The sequence below is a fragment of the Pan paniscus genome, chromosome 19, assembly GCF_029289425.2.
Source record: "Pan paniscus chromosome 19, NHGRI_mPanPan1-v2.0_pri, whole genome shotgun sequence".
Taxonomy (NCBI): Eukaryota; Metazoa; Chordata; class Mammalia; order Primates; family Hominidae; genus Pan; species Pan paniscus.
Window position 1 is genome coordinate 84153892 of NC_073268.2, and position 25152 is coordinate 84179043.

The 25152-nt window shown below is 43.4% G+C and overlaps 1 long non-coding RNA gene and 2 pseudogenes across 1 annotated transcript in view; 1 reads left to right on the forward strand and 2 right to left on the reverse strand.

Moving 5' to 3' along the window:
• The window catches only part of LOC134729528 (uncharacterized), a 31068-nt gene extending 25749 nt beyond the window's left edge, over window positions 1–5319 (forward strand). Inside the window, exon 5 of the long non-coding RNA XR_010110708.1 lies at window positions 15–5319. This is a non-coding gene — a long non-coding RNA (uncharacterized LOC134729528). The remainder of the gene's footprint in view (window positions 1–14) is intronic.
• Window positions 920–25112, reverse strand: LOC117974313 (leucine-rich repeat-containing protein 37A3-like; annotated as a pseudogene).
• Window positions 8082–10088, reverse strand: LOC100967380 (endophilin-A2-like; annotated as a pseudogene).
• Window positions 25113–25152: the final 40 nt, after the last annotated feature.

The following is a 25152-nucleotide window of genomic DNA, read 5'->3' on the forward strand; positions in this document are numbered from 1 at the left end:
GTTTCAATTCACAGAGATCTCTTGGAAGCGAGGATCCTTTAAAAATCCTGGAATATACACTGCAGTAAAAGAACAAAGCATACCTCAGCCTTAAACGACTGAAGAAGAATGTCAAGTGGGGAAGTGGCTTTGGTTTTCAGTTTGTGGGTTCTGAATCCACACAAAGACAGGATTGCTTTCTGAAAACCTGAATTAATTATTGTCCTTACCTCGATAAGACAAAAAATTAGAATCAAAATCGTTAGTATTACAGTCACAGATATCGCCAAGATTAGTTTGTTGTTATAGCCATATCCTGGAACTTCTTTCGTGAGCAAAAAAAAAAAAAAAAAAAAAAAAAAAAGAAAGAACAATTAAAAAAAGAGTGAAAGCTAACTTTTCAAAACCCCAGTATTCCAGTTGAGTAGCTTACAGGTTCTTTTTTTTTTTTTTTTTTTTTTTTGAGACAGGGTCTCACTCTGTCACCCAGGCTGGAGTACAGTGGTGTGATCACAGTTCACTGCAGACTCGACCTCCCTGGGCTCAGGTGATCCTCCCGCCTCAGCCTCTAGAGTAGCTGGAATTATAGGCACAAGTCACCACACCCAGCTAATTTTTGTATTTTTTGTGAAGATAGGGTTTCACTATATTGGTCAAGCTGGTCTCAAACTCCTCTGACTTCAAGTGATCTACCCACCTCGGCCTCCCAAAGTGCTGGGTTTACAGGCGTGAGCTACCATGCCCGGCCTACAGTTCATCCTGTGCACTAATCTGTTTCACTCTCTAAATGAACAAAGTGGGAGATCACTGTCATGGCCAAAGTTACATGGCCAAGACAAACTATGGCCTGGGAGTCCCAGGTTCTCCTGTGTGGGCACTTTCCTGGCATATGCTAAATGATGGGAAAGTCTGGGTCTCATGTTTCTGTGTGGTCCTCGCCTCACTCGACTTCTGCTCTCATTGATACAGTTCTTAGTTTCTGTTCACTCTGGGCTTCTGTGCTCTCATTGATACAGTTCTTAGTTTTCCACTGGTCCGTATCCCATTCTGCCTTGGACGCCTTTACTTCCTGCTGCTCACTGAGAAGCTTCATCAGGAGGCCTGTCCTGGAGATGAGCTTGGCACAGGTCACTTGCACATAGGTCTCGGAGCAGTCCGTCTTCAAGGTCCAGATAACATGAGAAATGAAGCTTCTCACATCGTTGTTGGGTATGACGGACTGTAGTTGATGGGTTAGCGGAATTTCAAACTGATCACCTGGGGATGAGAGCAATGGGTAACTGAAGCTTTTGGGCTCGGGGGACAGGTCAGTGCCCACGTTGTTGTATTCCCATTTTGTCTCAGTTTGTTTAACAGTTGGCTCTAAGTTGAATGCAGTCCTAGTGGGAATCTGCCTCAGGAAGATGATTGTAGTTTGTGTTTTCAGAGATGGTGCCTTCTGGCATAGTAGTGTTTTCCATAAAAACGTTTTCTTCAGAGGCATTTCTTGCAGTTGTGTTTTTTACAGTAGTGTTTTCTATAAAACATTCTGAAGGAGCAAGTACTTCTGGAAAAGGGTTTTCTTGAGGACTCAGGTCTCCTGAGGATGAAAAAGCCCCTTGTGAAGGGGAATTTATGAGGCTCTTCACTGCAGAGAACGGCGGCCTCTTTGCGAGCATCAGTCTATTGAGATAACTTTTCTTTCTCAATTTTCTAATCTTTTTGGCCTTGGGTGTTCTGTGGGCCACACGGGAGTGAGTTTTATGAAAGTGGTATTTTTTTCTGGAATGTACGACTCGTTTAGCAGCCTTCATATTTTTTAACTCTAGCCTTTGCATTTTCTAAAATTAAAATGGTGTAGGCTAAGTCTTTCGATCTGTCTTATGACCTGAGGTAGGGCTTTTGCAGTTGTGGAAGGCAGAAGGCATGCCCATGGAGAAGGGTTTCAGCAAAGAGGAGACTGTTGGCTTCTGCTCTTGGGTGAATGAAGGCTTGGTGTAGACGGCGTTTCCCGCTACGTTCTCGGGCCCCTGCACTATGTGAGGCTATTCCAGCTCCCTTGGGGCTGGACTCCCGAGCCTTTTTTCTTTGGCAGCATTCTCCCCAAATGCCTGGGCATCCTGTTCCCTCCTGATACTCTGCTTTCCCACCTCTTTGAAGGGCCTTTTCTGGATGCTCCTTGGGCCCATGAGGACTCTGTTCACTCTCTGCAGGTTTTTGCCTACACTTTGAACCTTTGCCAGGCTGTTTTCCTGTGGTTGGACAGTTTCTAATTTCTTTTCAAATATTTGGCATTTAAATTTGTTACCTAGAAGGCTGGACTGCATAAGCATGGCAGTTTTTTCTTCCCTTTTAACTTCATCGATTTTTTTTCTTGTATTTCTGCATCTAACATCTTTTCTAGCAAATACACCTTTCTCAATTTATTTTCATAAGTTGAATTGTTGGATGCAGGTTGAAACAAGGGGCTCTTTGTATTGTTTTTCAAAACAGGAGCTTATCTCCATCTTGCACATTTGAAAAAAGCAGTTTAATGAATGGTAACAACATTGATTCCGCATCTAGATTTCCTGCTGAGAAATAAGGCAAGATGTAATTTAGCGTAGTGATAACATCACTCTTATCATAAGTGTCTAGCTGCTCACTCCCAAAGACTGACAAGTTGATGCTACTGCTGTCTGAGGCTGCCTCCGGCTCAGTAGTCAGCTCAATGCTCACGTGCTTCTTCCGGGCTTGTAACACCTTCATGAACACTCTTTCTGGATTCCCTACAGATGCTTCTTCACCTGTCAAAAAAAAGAGACTGCTTTGATCATGAAAGATAATGGAACGGCATGCATCAGTCCACAGCTGTATGCCCCAGTCACACAAAGTAGGAGTCAGCAAACATTAGAGTGCCATTCAGAGAGGAGAAACACACACCCAAGCCTAAACCTATGAAATGGCAACAACAAAAGGAGGAAAGACATCTTTTGAAAATATGGCTACCTACTTGGAACATTCCTAGTGTGACATAGAGTAACTCTGCTTAGGATTATTTCGTTGATCCCCAGGGGCCAATTGCCCACTGCTCAGTCAAAGCCCAAGGTGGAAGACAAGTGCTTCCGTGATGAGCTGATGAGCTGTCCTCTCTGCAGACTGCTCCGTACCCTGTGCTGTCCTGCCTCAGATGCAGAGAGAGCACAAGGCTCCCTCCTCATCCTCAGTGTGCCTGTGTTCTTGCTACCATCACAGCTGAATGCAATGAAAGGCTATCCTCTGAGAGGAGCAGGGTGGAGATGCTAAAGTGGAGGCCCCCTCCCATTGCTGATAGATCCTCATCTGGCATGCACTCCACCCACCCACCCCATTCTCTGCTACCACATATCGTAGCCCCATTAAAGAAGACGCGACACGGAAAAAACACTGTGCCCACCCTAGTCCTTTTCTTAAATTTGGGCAGAGATCCAGGGTATAGGTTAAGAGATTTTTAATTTGCCAGATGGTATGCCTATGTTGTTAAATATACAATGAATCTATGGTATGATAGCAGTTTCTGGATAAACATTACTTGAGGTCCTAAAATGCAGAAGGGAAAAAGCAGCTTTTGTCAGATGCTTACTTTGCTTTCATTTCATCTCTAATATTTTGGATGGGGAACCATCCAAAGCTTCTGGCCGCATGAAGGTCAAGTGTGCCAGTGTGCAGCTGGGTTTCTTTTCCAGAATTAAAAGTATTTTGGGTGGTGCTGAGGGTCAGAGGAAGAAGTAAAAATTGTGAGAAAGGAGAAACATGGGCTTGGGGAGAACCTAGAATTGGGGACAGAAGACCTGGCACTAAGCTATAGCACTTAGCACCTCTGATCTTGTTTTTCCTCATCTGTAAAAGGAGATTAACAATGCTTTTCTGCCCACCTCTTGGGGAGAAGGGAATAATTTAGTTGGTAAAAAAAAAAAAAAGTTTTGAAAAATAGGCAACTCTGTCTTTATATAAGTAGCCAAGCATTATTAATTATCCACCCCATATCACTGGTAGATACCTGTATTCAAGCTATGTGGACATAAAAGCAGTCACATTTTAGAAGTCATGAAGTTGGTGCTAATAAACCTAATCTACAGAAAAACTCTTGAAAGCACTTGAGCATTTGTTCTGTGAATAGAAAGGTTTGAGATTCAGAGCAAGTTCAGAGTTGGATGGTCTAAGAATGGAAAAGCCCTCCATTCCATTAGAAGAGCCAGGGAGCAATTTCTGGTTATGGAACCAGAAGCTCTCAGGCTTCAAATAAAACAGCATCACTTGTACTCTTATAAAATTGTAAAAACAAAAACAAAACTGGATCTACATCTGTCCTAAAAGGCAGAGAGTACTTGAGACCTCATGCATATAAAACCAGCTTACAAACTACATCGCACTATATGAAGAAATTATCACTGGGGGCAAAGCACCAAGTAGGGAGCACAATACACAGGGTGTGGATGTTAATGTCATTCCCTAGCCTTCCCATTCCCTTCTCTTGGTCCTTTATGCATATGGAACAGTTCCATTATTAAATTTTGTAATAATAACTGAGAACCTGACTCCCAGCAAGGGAGTAGTTCAGAAGTTGAGGGAGTTTAAATCTGAATGAGTAAATAAAGCAATTATATCATTAGCTTAAAATTTTATCATCAATTAAAAATAAATTTAAAAACAAATACTTAATGTAACAATTTATCACCAGGCAATTTGGACTCACGACAATGTGTGGTGTTTGTCAGACATGCACTGTTGCAATGCAGCTTGACTGTCTTGCAGACAGCCTCAATGCTATTTTTAAATTGGCAGAGGCAGCAGGCCATATGGCTAGGTAAGATCCTATAAGATGAAAACACAAAACAATAAATAGTGGTAAAGCAGTTACTTGAGTAGGCAAAGGAGGCAGGCCAACGCTACCACAGGGCTGGGCAGAAAGGTGTTACTGAGGCCTGTGGACTGGACAGTTGGGTAGGAACCAGAAGGGCAATGGGAAGGAGGACAAAGGTGCCCAACTGAAGGGTAAGCATGGCAGTGAGTATGGTATGCCTAGAATAAAAGTGGTTGGGATTAGAATTGGGTGACACTGATCAGTAGTTTAATTCAGGAGTATCTCTTCCCAACTCAAAAGTCTCACTTTGGGCTGAAAGTACACAGGAAGAAAGTAGACTTCTAAGAAGAGTCTGAATAAGCCCCCAACTTCTGGAGTCCCTTTCTCAATTTCTGTTGGCAGTGGGAAATATTAGAAATTACTCTGGGCATTAAAAATAGCTCAGTTTAACCTGGATTGTGGGGTTAAAAAAATAACAGATTGCATTGGCCAAATCTCGACAATTTGAACATTCAAAAGAGTAACAATAAGCTACAACATAATTAATATATAAAAAAGAATCCATGAAGAATGATATTTAAAAAGAGAGGGAGTTGTTCTTTAATGAAATAATGCCAGCTAATGAATGTAAAAGGAATGACAGAATTTTTAAAAGTGTTACTTTGCAACCACCAATGTAATAAAAATTGATTCAGACAAGGATTATCATTGATGGACACAGCTGGGTGAGAAGACATTTGAGAACAGGATCTTTACTGATCTCAAAGTACCACCACACAGATATTTTATTAATTACCAAAGGGAAAAATTATTTTTTATTTTTTTATGAGACAAAGTCTCACTCTGTCACCCAGGCTGAAATACAGTGGCAAAATCATAGCTCACTACAGCCTCGACCCCCGCCGGGCTCAAGTGAGTCTCCAAATTCAGCCCCCCAAGTATATGGGACTATAGTCTTGTACCACCACACCCAGCTAATTTTTTTTTTTTTTTTTTGTATTTTTAGTAGAGACAGGGTTTCACCTTGTTGCTCACGTTGGTCTAAAACTCCTGGACTCAAGCGATCTGCCCGTCTCGGCCTTCCAAAGTGCTGGGATTATAAGCATGAGCCACCACACCCAGCAAAATAACTACAATGGAGAGATCTGGAAGATCACCTTAAACAAGTGATCAAACTTAGCATTATGAGCCACCTGCAATCACGAGGCAGGAAGGATATATCACCTATGCAGTATTCTTCCCAAAAATGCTTACCTTGAATCTCATCATGTGGAAACAGACAAATCCAGATTGTAGGACAATTTACAAAACAACTATCTTTGACTCTTAAAAAATGCCATGTCATGAAAGATCAAAAAAAGTAGAGGAATGTTTTAGATTAAAGGAAATGAAGACATGACATGCAGTGCCTAATCTTTGATTGGATTCTGTGCTATTCTTTGATCTTTCTGGTATGTTTGATTTTTTTTTGAAATATAAACGGGCAAAAGAGATAACCAAGATAATTGATTAATTTATTGTTATGGCTCATTGGGGGCAGTTTCAGAGAAATAAAAACAATCTTTGTAACTGGAGTAAATTCTCAAGGTTAATCTTAAGCAATATAGCATGGTCATTAAGAATACAGATTACACAGCCAGACTAGGCTTAAATCCCAGCTCTGTGAATAATGTGAATTTGGGCACATTGATTAATCTCTGTTCCTTGGCCTTGTCATTATAATAGTACCTACCTCTAATGAGATTTGAGGATTAGATGAATCAGTACCTGAAAAATGCCTGACACACAGTGAGTGCTCAATAAATGTTAACTACTGTAATTATTACGTTACAGAGGTTGTGGGGGGGCCTTTTCTGAGTCCTCCAAAAGGATGACTTTATTAGGGCCACATTAAGACTGTGGAAACAGAAGAGTATTCAACAGATAAATGAAGTCTATGAGTTGGGGGTACAATTTATGGAGTTTTAGATTAAAACTGCATCCAATAAGTTGGTCTGACACATCTTTCAAAGCTATAGAGGAATAATCACAAGTGACTAGTATTCCTTTGGGTCCAATAGAAGTCTCTGATCTTCATACAGATTGAATGTACCCAGAACCGTAACCTAGCATTTTACTTATATAGCAACCTTAACTCTGACACAAAAGTGTTTCTTTTATTTTGAGGCCAAGTCTCACTCTGTTACACAGGCTGAGTGCAGTGGTGCAATCTCACTTCACTGCAGCCTCTGCCTCCTGGGCTCAAATGATCTTCCCACCTCAGCCTCCTGAGTAGCTAGAACTACAGGTGAGTGCCACCATGCCTGGCTCATTTTTGTATTTTTTGTAGAGATGGGGTTTCACCATGTTGCCCAGGCTGGTCTCAAACTCCTGAGCTCAAGCAACCCTCTCTCCTTGGCCTCCCAAAGTGCTGGGATTACAGGCATGAGCCTAAAGTTTTTGTTATGCTTTTCCTGCCCCCGACTTTTGATTTTAAACATTTTCTTTTTTTCCTTTAAGCCTTAGGATGGCTAGGAAGCATTTTCAGATGGTATAATGAACACCTGCATAACTTTCATCTGGAATCAACAGTTGCTAATACTTTGCCACATTTGCTTTCCATGTGTGTATGTCTATACATTTTCTGGACAAACCATTTGAGAGTCAGTTGCAGACAAAATGACCCTTTGCCATTAAAGACTTCAATGTGCAGCCCCTAAGAAGCAAGGCATTCTCCTACATAACCAGAGGACTATCATCACCCAATGGAACTTCATATTATCATTGTCTACTATGCAGTCCATATACACATTTTCACAATTGTCCCAATCAAAACATGGCTTAAAAAATTCAGAATCCAATCCAACATCAGACATTGCATTTAGCGTTCATGATTTTTTTTTTTTTTTTTTGTAGAAAGACCTTTAATACTTCTGTTTACAAAATTCAGGCATACATTTCAGTTTGCCCTGACCCGTGCCCAAGGCTGTGTGCTCATCTCTGCCAGGATGTCTGTGCCCTCATGTACTGCTGACGAGGAGGGTGCAGAGCAGAGCCTGGGGTCTGGAGGCTTCGCTGGGCCTCAGGGGGAGGGGAATGTGAATGTGGCCCAGCCCAGACGACCCTCCATTTCATCAATTTTGGATTGGGCAACAGAGGAAGCAGATGTCTGGGCTACAGACCTGCTGGTCTGGGCAGGGGTTTGGGAACCCCGGGGTTGCCTGCCATGGTCTAGAGGAGATGGCTGAGGCTACTTCCCACAGGGTGGGGTGGCAGAAGCTCGGCAAGGGGAGGCCTGGCCACTAGGGGCTTGAAGATTTGCTCACTGGAGCCTTTGTGCTTGGCCCTGGGCAGCACAGCTGGGGCTGTGGTCCTGTGCAAGGTGTGCTGAGGGTTGTGTAGGTGGCTGGTGGTGGCAGCTTGTGCCAGAGTGACACAGGCTTCCGTGGGCCTGGCTGGGGGCAGTTAAAAAGCCGAAAAGGTACTTGGCTTTGTGAGGGCAAGGCTTGGGAGGCAGGGCCCTGCAGGACGTCATGTTCTCTGTCCTGGTTAGGAGGGGGGAGGTGTGGCGGGGGGGAAGGTGGGGCAGATCCCAATTGGCCCCTGTCCCTGGGCTGCAAGCTGACAGCAGGCCAGGGAAGCAGTGAGGCCCTCTGCCCTGGCCTTGGGGAGAAGGAGTGCATGTGTGAGGCTGGGATACAGTGGCCCTGGAGTGGGGCTAGGGCTCATCGCCAGCACCAGGCACGGGGAGGATTTAAAACCAGAGTCCTGTCTCTGAGCCACCCCACAGGGACGCTTGATCCAAGCCTGTTAAGGCCGTGGAACTCGGGGGTAGGCAGTGGACTGGGCCACCGTGGGGTCAGGATGGAGGTGTGGGGGCTGCCCTGGAGGAACATTAGTGTTTCTGAGAGCACCTTAGTGTTGCTCTGCCTCAGCCAGCTGGGTGAGGAGTTGGGGAGCGGGGAGGAGGCCGGCGCCATGGAGTGGGGAAGGGAGCCGTCACCGTTGGGGATCAGCCGCTAGTGTAAACAAGCGTCTCCACCCACCCAGATAAGCCCCCCACCCAAGTGTGGGGCCCTGCTCAGGGAGTACCTCAAGGGCCCCGGCCTGGGTGGCGCCAGCAGGCTTGGACACTGCCCTGGCAGCAGGGGCCCCGTGGAAGGCAGGATACCCAGCAGGGGGTGCCACCCAGTGTGGATGGAGGGGCAGGGCGGGGGCGCCCCTGAGTCACTGGGCAGAGGCACGAGCACGTCCACATAGCTGAGCAGGAAGAAGCCCGACTGGCCATCCAGCATGCCCTCGTGTCAGTTCTCGTTCATCTGGTTGATCAGCATGAAGACATCGCCCTCATGGAAGCCCAGCTCCCTATCTTTCTCCGGCTCCAAGTCATACAGCCTTTGCAGCTCGGCTGGTCTAGGGGCGGCATGCTCCTGCTAGGAGTCCAGATGGACTTGTCGTAAGATCGGAAAGAGGACGAAGCTGCGATCTTGGGGACTGTGGGGCAGGGGAAGCCCCGGTTGGACTGCTCAGGCTTTCCGAGGTCAAAGCACTCCCGGGGCTTGGGCTTATACTCCCGCCTGGGTCGTGAGGAAGCTTCCCGGATCCTGCACTTGAGCTTCTGGGCCAGCTCGTCCAGGATCTGCACGGCCTGCCGGTGGTAGTCCAGCTGCGCCTCCGCCAAGGCCGGGAGTTGACTCACCTACTGGATGTCGGTCTCCAGGAGGTTATGCATGCTGGTTTCTGCCACCTCCTTGGACTCCTCAAACTTCTCCAGCGCCTGGTGCAGCTCCTCTTCGGGGATCTTGCCCTGCCGCTTCTTTTAGTCAAAGTCCAGGCGGCGGCCCTCCAGCTTCTGCAGGTGGTGCTGGATCTCCTTCAGGTCTTTCTCACATAGGTTCTGGAGGGGGTCAATGAAGTTATGCTTGACCTCTATGTCCAGGGAGTCCTTCACCTCTGCCGGGTGCTTCATGGGCTCGCCGGCATCCAGCAGTGCATCGCTGAAGTTGGACTCGTCGCGCAGCTCCTTCCCATGGCGGATCAGGCACTCGCCCAGGAGCCCCCCTGACTGCAGGTAGCCGGGGTTCTTCACCTGGCCCCGGATCTTGCACGCCGTGTTGAGCATGGTCAGTTTAGCCTGCGAGGCTGGGTTGGGCTGCGGGTACTCGATGGTCCTGGCCAGCACTTACGTCACCGCCTTGCTGATGACATCCACCTTCTTCTCCATCTCTTCGAAGTCATCATCCAGCTTGGTCCCCTCAGCCCCTCCGACCTTCTCACTGACCAGTTGGCTCGCCTTGTAGAACTGCTTCTTCAGCCCGGCAACCGACATGCTGCCTCCTGCCGCGGAACCTTCCGCCCAGACCCCCCTGCCCAGACCCCGCCAGCGACAGGCTCCCGGGCACCACCAACCCTCTGCGCGCCTCAGCGGCCCCCATCAGCACCGCCTCCACCACCCGCTTGCCAGCTCGGCGCCCGTCCCGGCGCCGCCTCGAGTTCATGATTCTTTAGTCTCCTTCAATCTAGATCTGTTCCCAGGATTGTTTAAAAGCATACTGACAAACCTTTGAGACTGTAAATGACCTGAGGTATACATTGTCTTTACTTGAGAATAGTAATTTTTCAATATGCATTAAAGATCATTACACATGAGCTAAGACAAATGAGCTGGTCTACTTACTTTGTATATAAATGTGTAAACTCCTGAAGACTTCCAATAATGAACTCCAATAAGGCAATTAGTTCAATGTCTTTATGGCCTTGGCGACAAATGGTTACAGACAATGAGAGCATTTTTCCTATACACTAATGGTCAAGAAAAAAGCAGACAGATCATCGCTATCTTAGAGAACTAAGTGAGAAAGCTGGTCGGTGAAGAGGACTTCATCCAGAGAGGAAGGGATCTAGCTGACAGAAAGATGCTGCAGGAGGCTGAGGAAAGTGAACCTAGAGCAGTAAAACAGATCTAACAACGTGGTGAAGGTAAGAAAGTGACCTGACAAAAATAAATGGAGCAGAGTACTAAATGAAGGGCTAATCTTGTATAATGCCCTCAACCAGCCTTAGCATAACTGAGTTTCTATTTAGCTTGCATATTGTGGGGGGATGGGGGTGGTGGTGGCACAATTTAAGTTGCAGTAAGTTGTGTAACAAACTCCCAATAGGGCCCTGGAGAAATACATATATATATATATATATATATATATATGTATTTTTTTTTAGAAAGGGTCTTGCTCTGTCACCCAGGCTGGAGTGCAGTGGTGCCATCTTGGCTCACTGCAACCTCTACCTCTTGGATTCAAGCAATCCTCCTGCCTCATTCTCCCAGAGTGCTGGGACTACAGGCATGTGCCACCACACCTGGCGAAGATATAGATATATATATATAGATAGATACATATATATCTATAGCTACATCTACAAAGAAGGCCAGGCATGGTGCCTCATGCCTGTAATCCCAGCACTCTGGGAGAATGAGGCAGGGGGATCACTTGAAGCCAGGAGTTTGAAACCAGCCTGGGCAACACAGTGAGACCTCGTTTCTCCAAAAAATAAAATTGAAAAAAAAAAAAAACACCTCACACCATATATGTAAATTAACTCAAAATGGATCATAGACCTAAATGATGTAACTATACAATTTCTGGGAGAAGACATAGAGAGTAAATCTTTTCTACTTTGGATTAAACAACAGGTTCTTAAAGATTTCTTTAGGTAAGAAACAAAAAAGCACAAGCCATATAAGAAAAAATTGCTAACTTAAAGCTGATCAAAATTTAAAACGTCCGCTCTTCAGAAAACATTTATTTATTTATTTTTTGAGACAGAGTCTCACTGTGTCACCCAGGCTAGAGTGCAGTGGTGCAATCACATCTCATTGCAACCTCCACCTCCCAGGTTCAAGCACTTCTTGTGCCTCAGCCTCTGGAGTAGCTGGGATTACAGGCGTGGGCCACCACACCTGGCTAACTTGTGTATTTTTAGTAGAGATGGGGGTTTTGCCACGTTGGCCAGGCTGATCTCAAACTCCTTACTTCAAGTGATCCACCCGCCTTGGCCTCCCAAGGTGCTGGGATTAGAGGTGTGAGTCACTGTGTCCAGCCAGAAAACACTTTTAACAGAATGAAAAGACAAACCACAACTGGAGAGAAGATATTTACCAAACACATATCTATAAGGCCTTGTTTTTTGTTTTTATTTATTTACGTATTTAATTTTTGAGATAGCATCTCACTCTGTGACCCAGGCTGGACTGCAGTGGCAATCATAGCTCACTGCAGCCTCGACCTCCCAGGCTCAAGCAATCCTCCCACCTCAGTTTCCCAAGTAGCTGGGACCACAGGTGAGCACCACCACACCTGGCTAATTTTTATATTTTTGGTAGAGACAAGGTTTTACCATATTGCCCAAGTGGTCTAAAACTCCTGGCCTCAAGCAGTCCTCCTGCCTCAGCCTCCCAATGTGCTGGGATTATAGGCATGAGCTACTGTACCTAGTCCCTGTAAAGACTTGTATCTAGAATCTATAAAGCACTCTTTTTTTTTTTTTTTTTTTTTTTTAGACGGAGTCTCACTCTGTCGCCCAGGCTGGAGTACAGTGGCGTGATCTCTGCTCACTTCAAGCTCCGCCCCCTGGGTTCACGCCATTCTCCTGCCTCAGCCTCCCGAGTAGCTGGGACTACAGGTGCCCGCCACTATGCCCGTCTAATTTTTTTTTTTTTATATGTTTACTGGAGACGTGGTTTCCCCATGTCAGCCAGGATGGTCTTGATCTCCTGACCTCGTGATCCACCCGCCTCGGCCTCCCAAAGTGCTAGGATTACAGGCATGAGCCACCACGCCTGGCCTAAAGCACTCTTAAAACTCAATAATGACGAATGTCTCATGGGATTACAGGGAAAAAAACCTCAATAAAAATATTAATATCCAATTAAAATATGGGAATAGATTTGAACAATTTAGTAAGGATATTTGCACATGAATATTCTATATCACTAGCTTTAAAGAAATGCAAATTAAAACCAGAATGAGATTCCACTACACATCTAGTAGTAGAAAGGTGAATATTTCTTTAAAAACTCAAATATAAGAATCTGCTGGGCTGGGCCAGGCATGGTGGCTCACGCCTGTAATCCCAGCACTTTGGGAGGCTAAGGCAGGTGGATCAAGTGAGGCCAGGAGTTCGAGACTAGCCTAGCCAACAAGATGAAACCCCATCTCTACTAAAAATACAAAAATTAGCTGGGCGTGGTGGTGCGCAGCTATAATCCCAGTTACTCAGGAGGCTGAGGGAGGAGAATCGCTTGAACCTGGTAGGCAGAGGTTGCTGTCAGCTGAGATCTTGCTGCTGCACTCCAGCAATGACTCTGTCTCAGAAAAAAAAAAAAAAAATCTGCTGGGCCAGGCATGGTGGCTCACGCCTATAATTCCAGCACTTTGGGAGGCTAGGCAGGTGGATCAAATGAAGTCAGGAGTTCAAGACCAGCCTGGCGAGCATGGTGAAAGCCCGTCTCTACTAAAAATACAAAAATTAGCTGGGTGTGGTGGCAGGTGCCTATAGCTACTTGGGAGGCTGAGGCAGGAGAACTGTTTGAACTCAGGAGGTAGAGGTTGCAGTGAGCCAAGATGGCACCACTGCACTCCAGCCTGGGGACAGAGCAAGACTGTGTTGCCAAAAAAAAAAAAAAAATGCTGAAGATGTGGAACAACTGTGACTCTCATACAATGCTGGTGGAAATGTAAAATGGCACAGCCACTTTAGGAAACAGTTTAGCAGTTTCTTAAAAAGTTAAATATACACTAAGCATGTGAACAATCCAACTCCTAGGTATTTACCCAAAGAAATGAAAACATAGGTTCACACAAAGACCTGTATATGAGTGTTTTTAGAAGTTTTATTCATAATTGCCAAAAACTGGAAGCTACCCAAATGTCCATACATTGATGAAGGGATAAACACATTGATACATCCACACAAGTGAAATACTACTGAGCAATAAAAAGGAGTGAACGGTTGTCCTTCGGTGTCTGCAGGGGATTGGCTCCAGGACCCCCTGCAGATACCAAAGTCCACAGATGCTGAAGTCTTTTATATGAAATGACATAATACTTGATATAATAAATGACATAAGCCTCGGGTATACTTTAAATACCTAATACAGTGTAAATGGTATGTAAATAATTATACCATAAATTTTCTATTGTTTTTATTGTTGTATTATTATTTTACATATTTTTATTTTTTCCCAAATATTCTCCATCCATTGTTAGTTGAATCCATGGATGAGGAACCTGCAGATATGGAGGGCCAGCTGTAGGGATAGGTGCAACAACATGGATGGTAGCATAATCTCAAAAAAATTATGCTAAGTGAGGCTGGGCAAGGTGGCTCACACCTGTAATCCTAACACTTTGGGAGGCCGAGGTGGGCGGATCACTTGAGGTCAGGAGTTCGAAACCAGTCTGGCCAACATGGTGAAACTTCGTCTCCACTAAAAGTACAAAAATTTGCTGGGCGTGGTGGCACACGCCTGTAATCCCAGCTACTTGGGAGGCTGAGGCAGGAGAATTGCTTGAACCTGGGAGGTGGAGGTTGCAGTGAGCCGAGGTCACGCCGCTGCACTGCAGCCTGGGTGACAGTGAGACTCCATCTCAAAAAAAAAAAAAAAAAAGCAGTACTAAGTGAAAGAAGCCAAACACAAGAGGCTACATGCTACATGATTTCATTTATAAGACATTCTGAAAAGCGTAAAACTATAGGAACAGAAATCAGATTAGTAGCTAACAGGGGCTGATGGTGGGAGGAGGGGATTGCCTACAAAGGGACACGAGGGGCCTTTTTGAGGTGACAGAAATGCTTTATATTGGGAATGTGGTGGTGGTTATGTAACTATACATTTGTCAAAACTCATCAAACTAGGGCCGGGCGTGGTGGCTCACGCCTGTAATCCCAGCACTTTGGGAGGCTGAGGTGGGCGGATCACGAGGTCAGGACATCGAGACCATCCTGGCTAACACGGTGAAACCCCGTCTCCACTAAAAATACAAAAAATTAGCCAGGCGTGGTGGTGGGCACCTGTAGACCCAGCTACTCGGGAGGCTGAGGCAAGAGAATGGCGTGAACCCAGGAGGCGGAGCTTGCAGTGAGCCAAGATCGCGCCACTGCACTCCAGCCTGGGCGACAGAGTGAGACGCCATCTCAAAAAAACCCAAACAAACAAAAACACTAATCAAACTATACACTTATAAAGGGTGAATGTTATGTGAAAATTATATCTCAATAAACCTGACTTAAGAAAATAATAAAACAAACCTAAAAAACCAACTAAGTAAAAATAAATCTAAGAAAAAAATAACTTACAGTTTTTCCAATTCAACAGTCATCCTGAGAATGTTCTTAATTGTTGTAAGTGGGACTTGTGTTGTTCCCATGTATCTGAAGAAGAAAGCCGAAACATTCATGATATGAAGCCCAATACCAAAATTCTGTACTTAAAAAGATATTTCAAGGACATGTGACTACTTCAATTTTGGCTTCTCTATAAAACAAGCCAGTTCAACAGTTTATTTGCTGTAAAATTCCAGAGAGCTCTTATTAAATAAATTTAAGTTGATCTGCATCATCAAATTTAATGATATTTAAGAGTAGAACTTACACTTTTTTTTTTACCATTATCTTCTCATTTCATATTGCATTCACCCATTTTGATTATTTACTCTTTTCTTCCTTTTTAGAATAATGAACACCTATTCCTCTTTGCTTTCTTGGTTAAGTAGTATTCCTCCATATGTCTACATGTTCCAAATCTATACAGGTTTTTCAACACGGTTCTCTTCCTCTGCTGCTGCTGGCTGTCTTGACCATTACACATCTTTTCTTAATCCTTTTCTTTGCCAATAACTTTTTTCAATAACTCAGTTAAGATTTATGACTTTTTAGCCTAAATGCAAAATACTTAATCTTTGATGACAAATTTAAAAAGAGCATAAATCATCTCATGACTCATGAGAGTACTATAGTACTTACAGATATATTAATGCCGGCAGTTCCAAGAGCTATGGATCTTCAACAGCTGTCAGAGGATTGTGATTGAGAATTCTGAAAAAAAATGCAATGAAATTAAAATTACCTGCATTTTCAATGTGTGAAACTGCATCAAAAGTTTATATTCATTTTTTGTTATGGAACTTTTAGGTTAAAAAAATCATTTTCTGTTTTTACCTAATAAATCACCATTAGAATCTGTAAAGCACTATTCCTTTGGGAACTACCTAGGTCTCTAGAAGATAGAGGAGAGAAAGAGGGGAAGAAATAGAAAAAAAAAACAAAAAGTGGATAGCAAAGAAAAAATATGCTGCAGAACTTTTCAGGTCAAAAACCCTAGAAGTGACTATGTTGGTAGGAAGCCCTGACTCTGCAGGAAACACTATTTCTAGTGTCCTCCATAATTCAAGTTGCTTGGTTTTTTTGTTTGTTTTTTTTTTGAGATGGAGTCTTGCTCTGTCGCCCAGGCTGGAGAGCAATGGCTCCATCTCGGCTCACTGCAACCTCCACCTCCTGGGTTCAAGCGATTCTCCTGCCTCAGCCTCCTGAGTAGCTGGGATTACAGGTGCCTGCCACCACGCCCAGCTAATTTTTGTATTTTTAGTAGAGACGGGGTTTTGTCATGTTGGACAGGCTGGTCTCAAACTTCTAACCTCAGGTGATCCATCCCCCTTGGCCTACCAAAGTGTTAGGATTACAGGCGTGAGCCACTGCGCCTGACTGCTTGCCTTTTATCTTCATAAAGTTTTTAAATTTTATGGTTTAATTTGCACAGTTAAGGAAAAAAAAATAGGACCAATTCTTTTGCTTTATAGCCAAAGTAAAAGGGATAAATCTAAGAGGAGAACTGGTCAAAACCATACTCCTATCACATACTCTCACTTGTCTTGTATGACATCACAGCCTTTGTTACATTGCATATAATCATCTGCCTACTTGTCAGTCTCCTGGGCTATCAGCTCCTTGAGGGCAGAGACCACGTCTTATTGTCATTGTCATCCCTGTGACTGGCATCATGTCTGAAATTTACTAGGGATTTAATAAATGTTTATTGAATAAACAAATGACATTTTGTTTATATGTCAATAAATGAATAAATTCATTTTGATATGAATTTTTATTCCAAAATGCTGGAATCTATTTTCTTTTTAATTCTTTAAAGTGAATGAGAAAAAGAAGAGAAATAGGAAGAAATAAAAGAAAACCACCCCTTAGGTTAACCCAAGAATCACTGTACTTTTGCAGAAATTATAAAAATAATAATTATTACAGTGAGTATCTATTGGGCTGCTAGGTATTTGTGATCAGCATTTCACATTTAATCCTCACAATAACCTTATGTGGTAGATATTATTGCCCTATTTTATAAATGAGGAAACTGAGGCACAGAGAGGTAACATAACTTGTCCTAGGTCACCAAGCTATTAAGAAACAAAGCTGTAATCTGAACTCATGTGCTTAATCTGTATGAAGAAAAAGGGTTTACTTTAACCTTATGGTTTTTTAAATTTTTCTTTTCTTTCTCTTTCTTTCATTTCCCTTCCTCCCTCCTTCTTTCCCTTCCCTTCCTTCCCTCCCTCCTTGTCCTCCCTCCCTCCCTCCCTTCCTCCCTTCCTTCCTTCCTTCCTTCCTTCTTTTAAGTTAAAGTTTCCATTTATTGGCTGGGCCTGGTGGCTAAGGCCTATAATCCCAGCACTTTGGGAAGCTCAGGTGGGTGGATCATCTGAGGTCAGGAGTTCCAGACCAGCCTGACCCAATCTCCGTCGGAGTCTTGCTCTGTCACCCAGGCTTGAGTGCAATGGCATGACCTTGGCTCACTGCAACCTCTGCCTCCTGGGTTCAAGTGATTCTCCTGCCTCAGCCTCCTGAGTAGCTAGGATTACATGTGCCCGCCACCACGCCCAGCTAATTTTTGTATTTTTAGTAGAGACGGGGTTTCACCATGTTGGTCAGGCTGGTCTTGAACTCCTGACTTCAGGTGATCCACCCACCTCAGCCTTCAGAAGTGCTGGAATTACAGGCATGAGCCACTGCTCCTGGCTGCCAGATTCTTTTGAGGGACTCCCAGTGTATAAAGTGTTTAGTAAAGGTGGTGAATTTAAGACATTTGTATTGATGCTACCTAAACCTCTTGATGGAGGGACCTAATGAGCCTGTTCTCTGGTGTGAGAGCAAACGAAAAACAGACCCTCAGTGCCCCTTCCCTAAGTTAAGCATCAGCAAATTAATGAGGACAGAGAGGAGCATCTGCAGAAACTGCTGCTCTAGCCCAGACACATCCTGAACGCCTCCCTCTACCTCAAAATGAACTGTGTGAAACTAGATTTCTGAACCACAAGAGAAGTGGAAAGTCTTTTCTAAAGTCAGATGTGGAGGAGAATCTTCACCTTGAGTCTAAACTCCCCTTCAGGCGATTGAATATACCCACTCTGATTTGCTGGGTATGTTATACAGAGAAATCATAGAATTCTTGCACTTATGGTAGAAGAGTAGTCAGGAAAGTATATGGAATTAAAATAGAGCGATGTATTTTCTTCACAAATTTTTTTTTTTTTTGGCACAGTTGCTTAATATAAACACTATCTTGGCCAGGCATGGTGGCTCACACCTGTAACTCCAGCACTTTGGGAGGCTGAGATGGGTGGATCACCTGAGGTCACAGGAGTTCGAGACCAGCCTGGAGGGAAGGTTGGAGTGCAGTGGCACAATCTTGGCTCACTGCAACTTCCACCTCCCGGGTTCAAGCCATTCTCGTGCCTTAGCCTTTCGATAGCTGGGATCACAGGCACCTGCCACCACGACCTGCTAATTTTTGTATTTTTAGTAGAGACGGGATTTCACCATGTTGGCCAGGCTGGTCTCAAACTCCTGACCTCAAGTGATCCTCCCATCTTGGCCTCCCAAGGTGCTGGGATTACAGGCGTGAGCCACCACGCCTGGCCCTACACTTTGGATTTAACTTTGATTCCTGCTCATATGCAGAGTTTCTAACTGCTTAAATGTCTGCAACATTTAGCTGCAAGGAAGGAAGCTTAACACAAAGTCCTCCAGGGAGCAAAAAACTGCACCACCACAACCAGCTCATTTTTTTGCATTTTTAGTAGGGACAGGGTTTCACTATGTTGGCCAGGCTGGTGTTGAACTCCTGACCTCAGGTGATCCACCCGCCTCGGCTTCCAAAGTTCTGGGATTACAGGCCTGAGCCACCCCACCCAGGAACAAGACTAATTTGGGGGTCACTTGTTTGATGCCTTTTCTTGCCCATGCCATAGGTCAGAACTAGGACAAGCAGAGCAGGTCATATATAAGCTATGTAAGTCTCTTGGCCTCTTTGTACCTTAGTTTCCCCATTTGAAAAAAACAAATGGATCTTAAGACATACTTTTCAGAGTTCATAATGGGCTTATACCCAGCTAACTAATAATTGTATGAGTTTTTATACATAAATAGATGTTTACACTTATTCATCTTCTGTTTCACTTACAACTTGTGTAAAAACTGCATTCCGTGCCAGGCCTGAAATGTTCCAAAGCTCAGTTCTGTTAGTAAATTGCAACTAAGATTTCTACAAAAAAAAAAACATAAGCCAAAGGAAAAAAAAATTATTTCAGAGCATTTATCATTTGCCGTGAGTTTAATTTATATAGGATGGAACATAACCTCAATCCTTTCTCTATGCACTAAGGAAATCTCCCTGTGGAAGATACTGGCTTATGATTTATACTTTAACACTGCACATGTGGTGCATTAGATACAAAACAGTGAATGCTCAGTAAATACCTGTGTTGAGTGATCTTTATTTCTCTAGAACAGGATTTCACAACTTCAGTGCCATCGACATTTTGGACTCTATAACTCTTTGCCGTGGAGGTTTGTCTTATACCTTGGAGGATGTTTAGCAGCATCTCTGGCCTCTGCCCACCAGATGCCAGGAGCACACCCACAGTTTTGTCAACCAAAACTGTCTCTGGACATTACCAAATGTCACCTGAGTACAAAATCACACCAGTTGAGAACCACTGCTCTCTGATGATTCACTATGATCTGTGTAATAATTCTCACACTAATCTTTGCTAGAGACAAAAACAGTTTGCTATATAATTTTAGTACCTTTCTACTGGTCAAATTTTAATCATATTTCAAAATGAATAGCAAAGAGGTTTATAATTAAGTTTTATAAAAATTCCAAATGTAATAAAGTTATATTTGTAACTTACATAAACTGCAAAAATGGTAGGAGTTCAAATGTATGTCTTTCAATAGACTGTATTTTATTGCAGGATAAATCTCTAGGAAAAGGAAAATATTGCCTTGATAAGTTATTAGATGTCGATTAGTATGAATAATAGAGTTTAGAATAATACTGAATACACATTTTTCAACTCTAAACGTTTGGACTTGTATTTGAACTTTCCAGAGCCCTAACCCTGCCCATACCTCTTACCTTCATAGTTTTAATAAATAAAATACACAACTTAATAGACTTCGGAATTAATTTTTCCTGAGAGCAGTAGACTTGATTAGATGCCCTTTTGTAGTCTCATCAAATCCTAGATTATGAGCTCAAAGTTTTGATCTCTATATATAGTTTCTAATATTAAAACAAATAGCCTCACATTTATACACCTTCCTAGTTTAGGTCTGTTTTCCTAAGCCAGTTCAGGATCAGAAGAAATAAAAGACATCCTTTCACAGCATTTGAAAGGAAGTTGCCCCTTTACCTAATACATAACTTTGAACTAATTCAAATCATATTAATATAATTAATTTATATCATATTAATATAAATTCATTTTTGGTTTTATATTGCTTTAATATTTCATGAAAGCGATTTCTTCAGTTATACAGTGATGGGGCTTGTTGTCCCTCCCTCTTTACCTGGATGGTGTTACGTTGTCTGGCTGGTGTCTCCATCTCTAGTCTCTCCCTTCCTAAACTATCCTGCACACAGTCATCATATAAACTCTCCAGAAGTGTCTTTTTTGGGGGCAATTAAAATTTTATATCTACATAGTCTACATAGTCTTCACCCCAATAATTCCATTTCTAGATATCTATTCCACAGGAATACTTGCCCATATTCACAAAGAAGCATGTACGGGGATTTCATTGCAGCAACGCCTGTAACAAGAAAACTAAGCCTAATCTAACAATTCATCAATGGGGGAATTATTAAATAAACTACAGTGCATCCATACCGTGGATTATGCAGGAGTTTAAATGAATGGGGTGACCCTCTAAGTACTGGGAAGGAAAGAAATCATGAAGTGAAAGAATATCATGTCATACAATAAGTGATACACGTATATGATATCATATAGGTGATACACTTGTCAAATTAGATATATAACCATGAAGTAAAAGAATCAAGTTGCAAGAAGTTACCATTTAGGTAAAGAAAAAAGATTTTAAAAACCACACAACAAATCTATTTTGCCTTATGTAAATATGTATGTAGGCAAATGGGAAAAAGTCTGGAAGCATGTATACTAAATGCAGAGCAGCATTACCTCAGGGATGAGGGAGTAGGGCACAAGGAGAGTTTTTGTTATACCTGTTATTGCATTTTTATACATTAAAAATAGAATCATGGGCTGGGGGTGGTGGCTCATGCCTGTAATATGAGCACTTCAGGAGGCCAAGGTGGGAGGATCACTTGAGCTCAGGAGTTCAGGACCAGCCTAAATGGCATAGGAAGACCCTGTCTCTACAAAAAATACAAAATGAGGTGGGCGTGGTGGCATGCACCTGTGGTCCCAGCTACTTGGGAGGCTGAGGTGGGAGGATCACTTGTGCCTGGGAGGTGAAGGCTGCAGTGAGCTGTGATTGTGCCACTGCACTCCAGCCTGGGGGACAAAGTAAGACCCTGTCTCTTAAAAAACAAAAGAAGGAAAAAAGAGAATATAACCACGTATTATTTCTGTGATAAAAAATAAATTTAAATTGCCTCTTATTTTAAAGAGAGCCTACCAAATTTAATTTTAAAATAACCATAGGATCGCAATCAACAGAAGTTGATTTGGGATATGGAGGAGAAATATCTTTTCTCAGAGGTACCGACCTCAAAATTCTGGACCAAGAAGGATCTTACAATGCAGTTAGTTTTTTGTCACATTTGGAGAGAATATACTCACAGTTTCTTGGTCCAACTGTATGCTTTCCATACATTTCCATCAATGTAGGAAATATAGTTTTCTTGGTAATTTCTGTGAAGAAACACAGTTTATATCCTTGAATAGGTAGGAAAAGAATGAACAGGATAAGTAAAAGAATCATGGCAACCTTGTCGGGGATATTCAGAAACAGAAAATAACACCTGCTTTCTCACCTCCAGAGCTGTTAGCTTCCCAGTTTGCACAGTTCATCAAGAAGTAATGCCGGGCCACTGGCACAAATGATGAGGCATCTCCTGGAAGCTTAACTTCCTATCCATCCCATCTCTTGGACAGACGATGCCAGTTAATTACTTTGAATGTAAGGCCTTTATCCAAAAGCACTTATGCGTCTAAACTAACTCCTTCTACACATAAAAAATGGTAAATACTTCAACAGAAAAATGGGCAAAAGCTTATCATTATCAATAAATAAGTAGAAAGAAACCCTATGCCAGGTGATACCAAAGCTTTGCCCTCTGTTGCAACATCCTAGGCTTTTTCTTTCCATTGTTATTACAACTGATCTGATTTAGCCCCTTCACACCTTACTCCTACATTTTGCTATTCCTTTCTATTTTGTCTCCCTGAAATAAGATTTTCCCTTTGAGCACTCTACATATGGATTCTAAAATAATCCTTTGCATGTTTACACTTGAACATAAAGCAAAAAACAAAATAAAATGAAAGAATCCTTTTGTTTTAATCATTTAATCTCTCTTGCTTGGAAACTTTCAATGGCTTTCCATACCCCATTTTGTAGCTTTCAAACTCCTATAGCTGATAGTCAAGGTTTTACATAATCATATCTTCATTGCTCCCTCACCTAATTCTTTGCAGCCAGATTGGTCTACTAAATTCCAACCATACCTGTAGCCATGCCTTTGCCTAGACTGTACTCCCATTTTTTTTTCTATTTAACAAATTATAGCTACTCTTTAAGACCCAAGTAAAGTTTTAGCTTATCCATGTGGCTTTCCCTGATCTCCACACCTCAAGGATCACAGATTCTGGTAAATTATAGCACCAATGGTCTGCATTATCTTTTAGTAATTAATTATATATACCTCCCTTTTTATGCCTATTCTCTTTCTTCCCTCCTATCATTTTCATGTTCTGGAGACAGTAGCATACTTGGCCCTGGGTGTGACACAAAACGAGTGCTACATATAGAAAGCCAGGGACAAAGATGAGTTCTGGACATAACTAAAGGACTGAGTAATCATGTTAACAGTCAACACATCCTACATATGCTAGGCACTGATGAAGTGTTTCATATATTCACTCACCTAAATTTCACAACAATCCTATGAAATGGTAACTAGCATAATCCTCAGTTTAAAGGTGAGGAAATTGAGTCACAGAGCAGAATAACTTGCTCTGGGTCACCAAGCTAATAAATGACAGACCTGGGTTCAAACCCAGGCAGCCTGGCTCCAGAATAAACCCTTAACCACTTACAGCATCATCACTGAGATCGGGAGAGGGACAGGCTGCTGTAAAGGGAGTGAAGGGAAAATGGGAGGAGAGCAGCGGTTAAGCAATGATGTGATGGGGCTAAATAAAAATGAATAAGAAATGAGTAAAAGACTGGAGTAAAAGGAAAAGACTGGAGAAAGGGCCTAACAGTAAAGGAGAATGAAAAGAAGGGAGAGTTGACAAGCAAAGGTGAAAGCAGAAAGTCAGTTGTCAATATGGCTTAGGGAGATAAAGAAGGCCCAGGAAGGCCTCCAGGAAAAGGCTGCCATGTCAGGCAGGACACAGAGGACAGTTGAGGAAATGTGATTCTTACAAGATGGGGAAGGTGCCATTGTGGGTGTTGGGCTGTGGCACAGGCACTTGGCGGAACCTCTGCTTTGGACTGAGATCAATACAAGGCAGCGTCTCATATCTGCAGGTACAGAGCTTACATATGTTGGTGCTTGTGGAGGCCTTCTGTTCCTCTGGTGCAGTTAAAGCCTTATTTTGGGCGTAACTTTCAGACTGCACCAATGAATCCTGAGCAGGTTCTAGTTCAGTAGGTGGACCTGTGACTTCAGTCAGGCTTCGATGCAGAGTCTGAACCTGGTCTGGACGAGAAGCTGTAGTCTTCTCCAGGGCGGTAGAATGTCCAGTCTCTGTAGTGGGTTCTGGAGTGATGGAAGCCCCAGGTCTGGAGGCTGAGTTGATGTCTCCTCCATGGTTGAAGATGGTTTAACCCCTGTAGTAAGTTGTGTAGTTATGGTAAGCTCCAGGTCCAGAGGTTGGACTGTGACTTGAGTCAGGTTTGAATGCTGAACCTGACCCTTGTCTGAAGGTGGAAGTGTCACCTCAGAGTGTTTTGGAGGAGGAGTTGTAGTCAGGGCTGTAGAAGGTTCAACCTCTGTCGTGGATTCTGGAGTGATGGTAAGTCCCAGGTCCAAAGGTTGAACTGTGGCTTGAGTCAGGTGTGAATGCTGAGCCTGAACCTGGTCTGGATGTGGAAGTGTCACCTTAGGGTGCTTTGGCGGAACTATAGTCTTCTTCAGGGGTGTAGAATGTTCAACCTCCATAGTGGGTTCTGGAGTGATGGTAAGTCCCAGGTCCACAGGTTGAACTATGACACTGGGTGATATTTGATGCTGAGCTTGATCCTGACCTGGTGTTGGAATTGTTACCTCTTGATATACTGGAAGTTGGGGTACAACTTTCTTAGGAGGCTGAGTTGGGGTCTCCTGCATGGTTGGAGAAAGTTCAACCTCCGTAGTGGATTCTGGAGTGATGGTAAGCCCCAGGTCCACAGGTTGAACTGTGGCTTGAGTCAGGTGTAAATGCTGAATCTGAACCTGGTCTGGATGTGGAAGTGTCACCTTAGGGTGCTTTGGAGGAACTATAGCCTTCTTCAGGGCTGTAGAATGTTCAACCTCCTTAGTGGGTTCTGGAGTAATGGTAAGTCCCAGGTCCAAAGGTTGAACTGTGACACTGGGCAATGTCCAATGCTGAGCTTGATCCTGACCTGGTGTTGGAACTGTCACCTCATAATGAGCTGGAGGTTGAGCTGCAACCTCCTTAGGTGGCTCTGGAAGCTGAGCTGGGACCATCTGCTGGCTTGAAGATTCTGCCTCCTTAGGGGGCTCTGGAGCCTGAACTGTGGCCTCCTGCTGGGTCGGAGAAGGTTCTGCCTCCATAGGGGGCTCTGGAATCTGAGCTGGAACCTCTTGCTGAGTTAGAGATGGTTCCACC